We start from the raw sequence: 8,864 nt of genomic DNA on the forward strand, positions 1-8,864 counted from the left end.
TTGGAAAAACATCCACAACCTGGTTGAAATGTGATAAGCCTGAGACTCAGGTCAGATGGCATCCATTTTTAAATCCCAGGAGTTGTAGGTTTGTGGTAAGGCAGAGTTACACCATAAGAAATAGGACACAAGACCCACAGACCTCATAAAAAGCAGAGAAGTTAAGTCTGGCCATCCTAGATCTAAGATGCCTGGTATGCTTCGAGAAGGGGAGGGAAAAGCTGCCCTAGCAGCTTTGAACTTCAGTGCTGATGCAGAACCAAGTTGCCTGGAAGTCATTTCAAAGTGTGAAACCGAGTTTTAGGCCTAAGTTTTAGGGCTTGCACAGGGCGGTGAAGCGTAATGGTCCCTTCTTCGTCTGCAGGCATATTTTTGGCATACTTGCACAGTACGTATGAATAATACTTTTTAACTGGAAAGCCCCCAGAACACTCATACAGAAACCAAACCTTGTAATACTTATTCTTTCCTTACGTCAGTACAAAGAACTCATGTTTTGAAAGCAGCTTCGGCAAAAGCACCCAGTTGCCATTTTATTAAGGGAACTCTTTCATCCATGCTTCCTACCAACACATTTCTAAGCCAGACTTGTTGTATGTCTGGAGAAATCCATCCCCTTGGGCCCAGATGAGTATGCATCTCAGAACACAGGGCTCTTAAGAAAGACCTTCAATGCTTCGTTTTCAAAACCTCTGCTGTAAAACTTGTCTGGATTTCCCAAGAGGAAGCATAAGAAAAAGACTACTTTAGCTTAGGATGAGCACACAGTAACTAACAATAAAATAAAGCCTTATATGGTATTCCGGGCATGGGGGATGCAGGGATTATTGGCAAACACCACCACCACACCCAGCTTTCAAAGACTTACTATCTGAAAAGTAGGTAAAATTCAGGACCACTAAGTACAGAACACGATCTCAATCGTATAAGTAAGTTGGGATTTATTGGCCTGCTGCAAAAACACAGGAAGGAAATCACCAAAATAGTAATGAAGGCTCTCCCTAGTTCCATAGTTTTCTCTGATTTTCATTGTCTTCCCCCCCCACACACACACACTTTCTCATTTTAATACAAGATCTTGATTAGCTGCCCAGGCTAGCCTTGAAAGCCCGTTATAGGCTACACGGGCTTTGAACTTGTGATGTTCCTGCTTCCGTCTTCTGAGTATCTAAAACACATCTTATTTGCACTTTCCTAAATTTATTTTCTTTTGTTCCTTCTTTTTTTTTTAACTAAAATACCAATGTTATGATTTTTTTTTACTTCTTTTTGTTTATTATTTTTAGTACCATTAGTAAATTTTGAACACTAAGTCAAGAACATCAAATTGCCACATTCTGGTTTTCTGCCTTAGCGGTCATCTCCAGGCTTTTGGCTCTCGTCACAGATTAAAATCACCCTCACCTTAATGTGTGCATGTCCCACAATGATGAATTACTACTAGTGTCAGCAATACTGTTTATTGAGATACAACTTAAACTACTAAGCTGTAGCCTAATTCTATTCCTTGAGCCTACCTTTAAACAAAAAACAACAACAACAACAAAATGCCACCTGAGTATTGGATTCCCCATACCAAAAAACAAAACAAAACAAAACAAAAACCCTTTATTTTTCAGAATTAAACGATCTATTGAGTTAAATCTAAATTCAGCTAAGGAGTAATGTCGCTGACTGGAAGTAAAAGAATGCAATGATGCAATGAAGGGCTTTGGAGAGGGATTAAATAAAACAGTTGAAGTTAGCATCCTGGAAGGCCGCAGACCTATGGACTGGGAGCTGGCCAACGGCAGAAGCGTCTTTGATAAAGATTGAGAAAGAGGGAGCCAGCAGCCACACACAAAAGGAAATTACAGCTGTTGCTGTTTTAAATGTCTACTGTGGGGGAGAATTTGTAAATCGAACACACACACAGACGCACTGACGTCACCTCAGCGGACACATTTTGTTAACTATGGCGTTGGTTCTTTACAACAGAAGAGACTGGCTCCCTCATCTGTTCTGTTCAAGCAGGAGAGTGTGAAAGGACCAAGCCAGAATCCACGGCAGAGGTAACATCAAAGAACTTGCGCCCAAAACACACAGGGCGACGAGGCAAGAAAGAAAGAACCCAAACTAAAAGCAGAAAGCTAGGGACCCGCTGAAGGCACACGGTACGGGTTAGAACCACAGCGTCGCGCAACCCTGTAACAAAGGCGCCTGAACTTCTGTGGTCTGTTGGCAGCGCGGGAGATTGGGGCTGCGAGCTGGATCCACACCCGCCCATCGCCTCCACACACTTCCTCACTGGGATGCCTCGTTCATTCCCGCAGCTTGCTCCTCCTGCCCTTCTGACATTTCAGGGCAAATCCTGCTTCCCTGGGGCTCAGACTTCAGGGCAAATCCTGCTTCCCTAGGGCTCAGACTTCAGGGCAAATCCTGCTTCCCTGGGGCTCAGACTTCAGGGCAAATCCTGCTTCCCTAGGGCTCAGACTTCAGGGCAAATCCTGCTTCCCTAGGGCTCAGGCCCAGGGCCTCGCCCCTTGCAGGATAAGCCCTCTACTGCCCAGCCACCCCCCAACCCCCACTACTCCCTGTTACCACTCTCTAGGAACAGCTGGAACCTTCCCAAAGACATTTAACCGGGCTTCCAGCGCTTTCCTAGTAATATGGCTCAGCAGTTAAGAGCACTGGCTGCGCTTCCAGAGGTCCCGAGTTCAATTCCCAGCACCCACATGGCTCTGGTTAACACATGCAGATAGAGTACTCATGTACATGAAATAAATACATAAATCTTAAAAAAAAAAAAAAAGCAAGCAAACAGACCTCAAAGCCTCCCTTAGACCTTGCATTCACCTTCAGCCTTATCTCTCTTCCTCCTCACAGCCAAGTTTCCAAAGACTTATCTGTTTCCTCATCTCCCACTCTCTCAACTCTGCAACACAGCCAGCCCCCACCCCTTACCCACCACTAAGATTACCAAGTCTACGTACATGGTGGAGACCGCATCCATGTCCTTGAGAGTCTCTCCCGGTGAAGGGAGAGAAGAGGGGAGGAGAGGGAACAGGAGGGCGGATGAGGCCCTGACATGCTCATCTTTTCCTCCTCTCCCCCATCCCCAAATCCTGGAGCTTCCAGAACTTACACGGGAGGGCAACGGTGCTCAGCTCCACCAGCCCTCAAGAAACAGGACTTAAAACAGCAACCCAGGAGCCTAAGATTTTCACATCAGCACCGTTGTTTGCCCAAGAGCTTTACAGCTACCCTGTCCGTCACCATCTAGGTTTGCCTCAGGGTACACATGACTAGTATTTAAGGTTCCAAGGCTGTAAGAATTTGTTGAATTTGATTGGGTCCTCTCCCCCCACACCCTCACTGTACCCCACCCCCACAGGGAAATCCCTGTCCTGTGTGATCTTATCACATCGTACATCCGCCCTGAATCCTTAGCCTCGGGACATTCACAGGTTTCCCCCAAGCATAGTCAGTGGTCACAGCAATATCTACCTGCTCTCACTCCAACTTGTTTGTTTTTCTGTTACTGCCATAACACGCTGACCAAAAGCAACTCGGGGAGGAAAGGGTTTATTTGACTGCTTTCTGGCTCGCTCAGCTACGTTTCTCTTATTCTTGGTTGTGAGTCTAGCCTTTAACAGCTGAGCCATCTCTTCAGCACTCAGCTATGTTTCTTTTTTCTCTTTCTTTCTTTCTTCCTTTCTTTCTTTTTTTAGAGACAGGGTTTCTCTGTATTGCTTTGGAGGCTGTCCTGGAACTAGCTTTGTAGACCAGGCTGGTCTCGAACTCACAGAGATCCGCCTACCTCTGCCTCTGCCTCCCGAGTGCTGGAAATAAAGGTGCTTCTTATAAAGCCCAGGTTTACCTGCTGAGGGTTGGCACCATTCACAGTGGGCCGGGCCCTTCTACATCGATTAGCAGTCAAGAAAATGCCAAAGGTACGCTGTACTGGCTAGTCTTTCGTCAACTTGATACAAGTTAGAGCCATCATAGAGGAGGGAGCCTCAAGTGAGGAACCGTCTCCATGAGATTGGGCTGTAAGGAAGACAGTAGTGCTCATAGGGGAAGAGCCCCGCCCAGAGTGGGTGGGGCCACCCCTGGGCTGGGTTCTGTTAAGAAAGCAGGTTGAATAAACCTTGGGGGGGGGGGGGGACGAGATAGTAAGCAACACTCCTCGGTGGCCTGTGCCTCAGCTCCTCCCAGTTCCTCCCCTCGCTGCCTCTTTGTTTTGTTTTTCAAGACAGAGTTTCTCTGTACAGCTCTGGCTGTGCTAGAATTAGCTCTGTAGTCAAGGCTGGCCTCAAACTCAGGGCTCCCCGTGCCTCTGTCTCTGGGGTACTGGGACGGAAGGCGTGCACGATTACCATCACCAGACACCCTCTCTACTTCTGATGATGACCGTTACATGGGACTGTGAGCGAAATAAACCTTTCCTTTTCAAGTTGCATCATCTCAGCAATAGAAACCCTGACTAAGACACATACCTGCAGGCCAATCTGATGGAGGCCATTCCTTAACTGACAGTCTCTTCCCAAGTATGTCTAGGTTTGTGTCAAGTTGACAAAAAAATAACACTTCTAGCCTCCTATGCACTCTACTCGCCCCCCCCACACACAAACCTCCTTTCTCTCCCCCCTTAGCCACCTTTACATTTTTCTTGAGTTTATTTTTATAGTTTTATATATTATATATGTATATATATTATATATGCATATATATATATGTACAAATATACATATATCTAGCAGGTTGATTCTGTTTCTGATTTGCATGATTTTGTGATTTATCACACAGTGAAGTCTATGAAGGAACTAGGGAAATAGCTCAGTTGGTAGAGTATTTGCCTGGGTTGAATGAAGCCCCGGGTTTGAGCCCTAGCACCACACAAACAGAAACAGTAGCACGTGGCTGTAATCTCAACACTCAGTAGAGGCAGGAGGATAAGAAGCTCAGTTCATCCTTGGCTTCATAGCATGTTCAAGGCCAGCCTGGGCTCCATCGGAAAAATAAAAGAACTCTATGGAAACAGGAATAATTCCACAGGGCTCCTTCCTTGCAACATCGCCTCGCTCCTGGCTGAGAGGTGGCGATAAAAGATCAGAGGTTCAAAGTTATCCGGCTACGGTCTTAGTTAGGGTTTCCACTTCTGTGAGGGGATGCATGACCACTGTTGTCATTTTTAAAAAGCAGCTCGAGAGGGAACGATGCCATGCAACAGAGTTCAAGGGCAGGGGCCTTTTTGATTAAAGGAAAAGGAGGGGGGAGGGGAGACCAGTCTCCGGGGACAGGAGCAGTGGAAAAGAGGTGTGTGTGTGTGTGTGTGTGTGTGTGTGTGTGTGTGTGTGTGTGCGAGAGAGAGAGAGAGAGACAGAGAGAGAGAGAGAAACACAGAGAGACAGAGAGAGACAGACAGACAGAGAAAGGGAGAGAGATGGGAGGTGGCAGGCCTTTTAAAAGGGAACGTCGTGAATGTGCACAGATGCTCTTAGTGGCAACAGCTGAGGGCGTGTCTTGCGAGAACCCCAAAGGCAGGCCAGTACAGATGCCTGAAATGCTAACAACCACAGCAAGTCTTATAGAGGAGAGCATTTAACTGGGGCTGGCTTACAGTCCAGAGATTCAGTGCGTTATCATCATGGTGGGAAGCAAGGCAGGGTGAAGGCAGACATGGCGCTGGAGAAGGAGCAGAGAGTTCCCTATCTGGATCGCCTGGCAGCAGGAATGAACTGGCTTGAGCTTTGAAGACCTCAGCGCCCCGCCCTAATGACACGCTTTCTCCAACACAGCCACACCTACGCCAACAAGGCCGCCCCTCCTAATAGAGCCAAGAGTCTATTGGGGCCATTCCTATTCTAAGCGCCACAGCTACCTAGTGAGTTTGAAGGCAGCCTGGGGTACATGACCTAGCCTCAAAGTAAAATCACCCCCACACCCCACCAAAACAATAACAAAACAACCTGGGCCACTTGGAGCATGCGCCCTTTTAAGCTCCCATCCATCTTATTTAATCAAATACTTACCTTGTATTTAGTTGTTTAATATCTGTCTCTCCTAGAACGAAGCTCCATTAGCAGCTGTTGGCTGTATCCATGGTACCTGGCACAAAGAAGATATTCAGTAAGTAATATTGAGTGAATAAATATAATTAACCAAGTAAAGGCTTGGCAGTCTTTCCCGCCTGGCTATGGGGAATGCTCAGAACAGAAAGGAAAAAAAAAAAAACAAAAAACAAAAAACAAAAAACGCTCCAACTAAATGCTAGCGTTGTCATGGCACTTGCATTAAACAGTGCGGTTAAACATGAGCAGTAACGGCGTCGGCTGAGGGAGGCAGTAGCGGTGCATCTTAGAGCTACCTTCAGAGAAGGGATGCTGCAGCTTGAGCCATGGATTTCCACACACCCCTTCTCACCCTCCCAGCACCCTTCCTTTACTGCATGAGCTTGCAGCATCTTTCACGAGACTCAGAGCAGCAAGGTTGTGAGAGCTGACTGTGTCTTCCACACACTTTTATTAGTTCCCCTGTGCTACGTCCTTCTCTGTGTTACGCCTCTTCGGAGTGGGCAACACTTTCTACTTTCTAAACTCGACCTTCCTAACAATCGACCTGATCACACCCCCCCCCAGCATCATTTTTAGTGCCTGTGTTATCTTCCTAAGATTTAATTTTGTTCTAAGTTAATACATCCATACATGCTGGGACATACTACATCACAGCAGACTTTCTTTTTATACAACACACTTTTAATTTTTTTCCTTTGAGAATTTCATACATTCATTTAATAATTTTCAAAACATTCATTACGCTGACCAAAACTACCTTAATCTCGAATTTTAAAAGGCGCACTCACCGCACATGAAATAAGTTATGGGCGAGTGGAACTTTATCCGGAGAGCAGCTGGGTTTGAGTACACTGAGCCACCGCCACCCCTGAGGTTTCCCACGTGGAACCCAGTCCACAATAAAGAGGTGTCACCTTCAACAGGTGATGTCTAGTTAAAAAGGTCCTTGCGTCTGGGGTGTGTGCCCTCCAAAGTGATCGGTGTGGCTGTCATGGGACCCCAGTCACTCCACACTGCCTTCACCTGAGCTAAGGCGATACCGCTACAATGCCCCTGAACCTCCAGAACCGTGAGCTGCATAAACCTCTCTCCTCTATAAAACACCCAGTCTCTGGTGTCAGTAACGGTAACAAGACAGACCAATGCTCAGGTGGTAAAGGGATATGCACTAGATCGAACACTCATTTGGAATTAGGAGCCAAAGAAACACGTAAGATTCCCCCAGATGCTTATGATTTTTTATTTTTCATTCGATGCGATTCTCTGTTCTCACACAATTAAGTCGACTTCTACATCTCATAAGTAAAGAGTACCTAAATGTATTAATGCAATGGTCTCAAGTCAGAAAGCTTTGGGCACATTTAACCAATCCTCGTTTGCTTTAGTCCTGTCTTCTCTGTCCCTGAGATGAAATGTCCCACATTCATGGTGTAAAGGATGGGCTAGCAGTGAGGCTGGGATTATAGGACTAGCCTGGCTCTCCCCCCAGCCTGCTCCTCAAGCTCAGACAGTCATGGCAGCTACCTGCCAATCATCCCTTTTACCATGCTTCCCCACTGACTTCCCAGCAGGTCACGATAAGCAGCATCCAGCCTACTGGCATCTTCACAACACCCTGCTCCATAGAGGGCAGACGATCTCCCATTGCCCTCTCTACCCAGTGCTGCCGCCACAGGACCATCCAGGCCACAGTCACCATTGCTCATACTTAAGAGGATCTGGTAAATGTACAGAGTAAAAGACAAGTAGAACACTTACATTTAACCACGGGGCTGAGTGTAGCTCAACAGCATAGTGCTTGCTTAGCATAGAGGACGCCTGGGATTCCATTCCTAACATGGGAAAGGAAGAAGAATATTTTTTAAGCCATAACTGGGAGATGGGTCCAGTGGGTAAAGTGCTTGCCATGCAAACATGAGAGTTTGACTTTTGATTTCCCAGAACCCACAGAAAGCCAGATGTAGCAGTGAACATCAGTAACATCAGAGTCACTACAGCACGATGGATGCCAGAGACTGGAGACTGCCCAGAAGCTGGAGGGCAGCTAGCCTGGCAAACTCAGTGGTAAACACAAGGCCCTCTCTCAAACAAGGAATGGTATGGCACACGCGAACACGCACACCCACACTCACAAACATGCACACGCACCTTGTATACATATCACACACTGTACAGAGAGGAGAGAGAGAGAGAGAGAGAGAGAACCAGTGTGATGGTGTGCCTGTAATCCCAGTGTAGGAAGGCAATGATAGGTTTCAGAAGTTCACTGGCCATCTAGTTATTGAACCCCAGATTTCCAGGTTTAGTAAGAGCCCTTGTCTCAAAATAATAATAATAATAATAATAATAATAATAATAATAATAATAAATGTAGAGAGTGATAGAGGGAGGCACCAATCACCACTGTGGTGGTGTGAATGAGAGCGGCCCCCACAGGCTCACACATTTGAATACGTGGTCCCTAGTTGGCGGACCCGTTCGGGAAGGAGGTGTCGCCGATCGCGGAGGAGGCATGCGTGTCCCTGGCGGTGGGCTGGAGGTTTCAAAAGACTCTTGGTGATTCCCAGTGTTCTTTCTCTTTGCTTTTGCTTGTAGATCAAGATATTTGAGCTCTAGCCAGGCAGTGGTGTCATACACCCTTAACCCAGGACTTGGGAGGCAGAGGCAGAGGCAGGTGTGGATCTGTGAGTTCGAGGCCAGCCAGGACAGCCAGGGCTACGCAGAGGGACCCTGCCTCTAAAAACAAAAGCGACGACTAAAGGATGTGAGCTTTCAGCTGATCCTTTGTGCCATCATCACCGACTCTAA

This window comes from Phodopus roborovskii, unplaced genomic scaffold (genome assembly GCF_943737965.1).
Source record: "Phodopus roborovskii unplaced genomic scaffold, PHOROB, whole genome shotgun sequence".
Taxonomy (NCBI): Eukaryota; Metazoa; Chordata; class Mammalia; order Rodentia; family Cricetidae; genus Phodopus; species Phodopus roborovskii.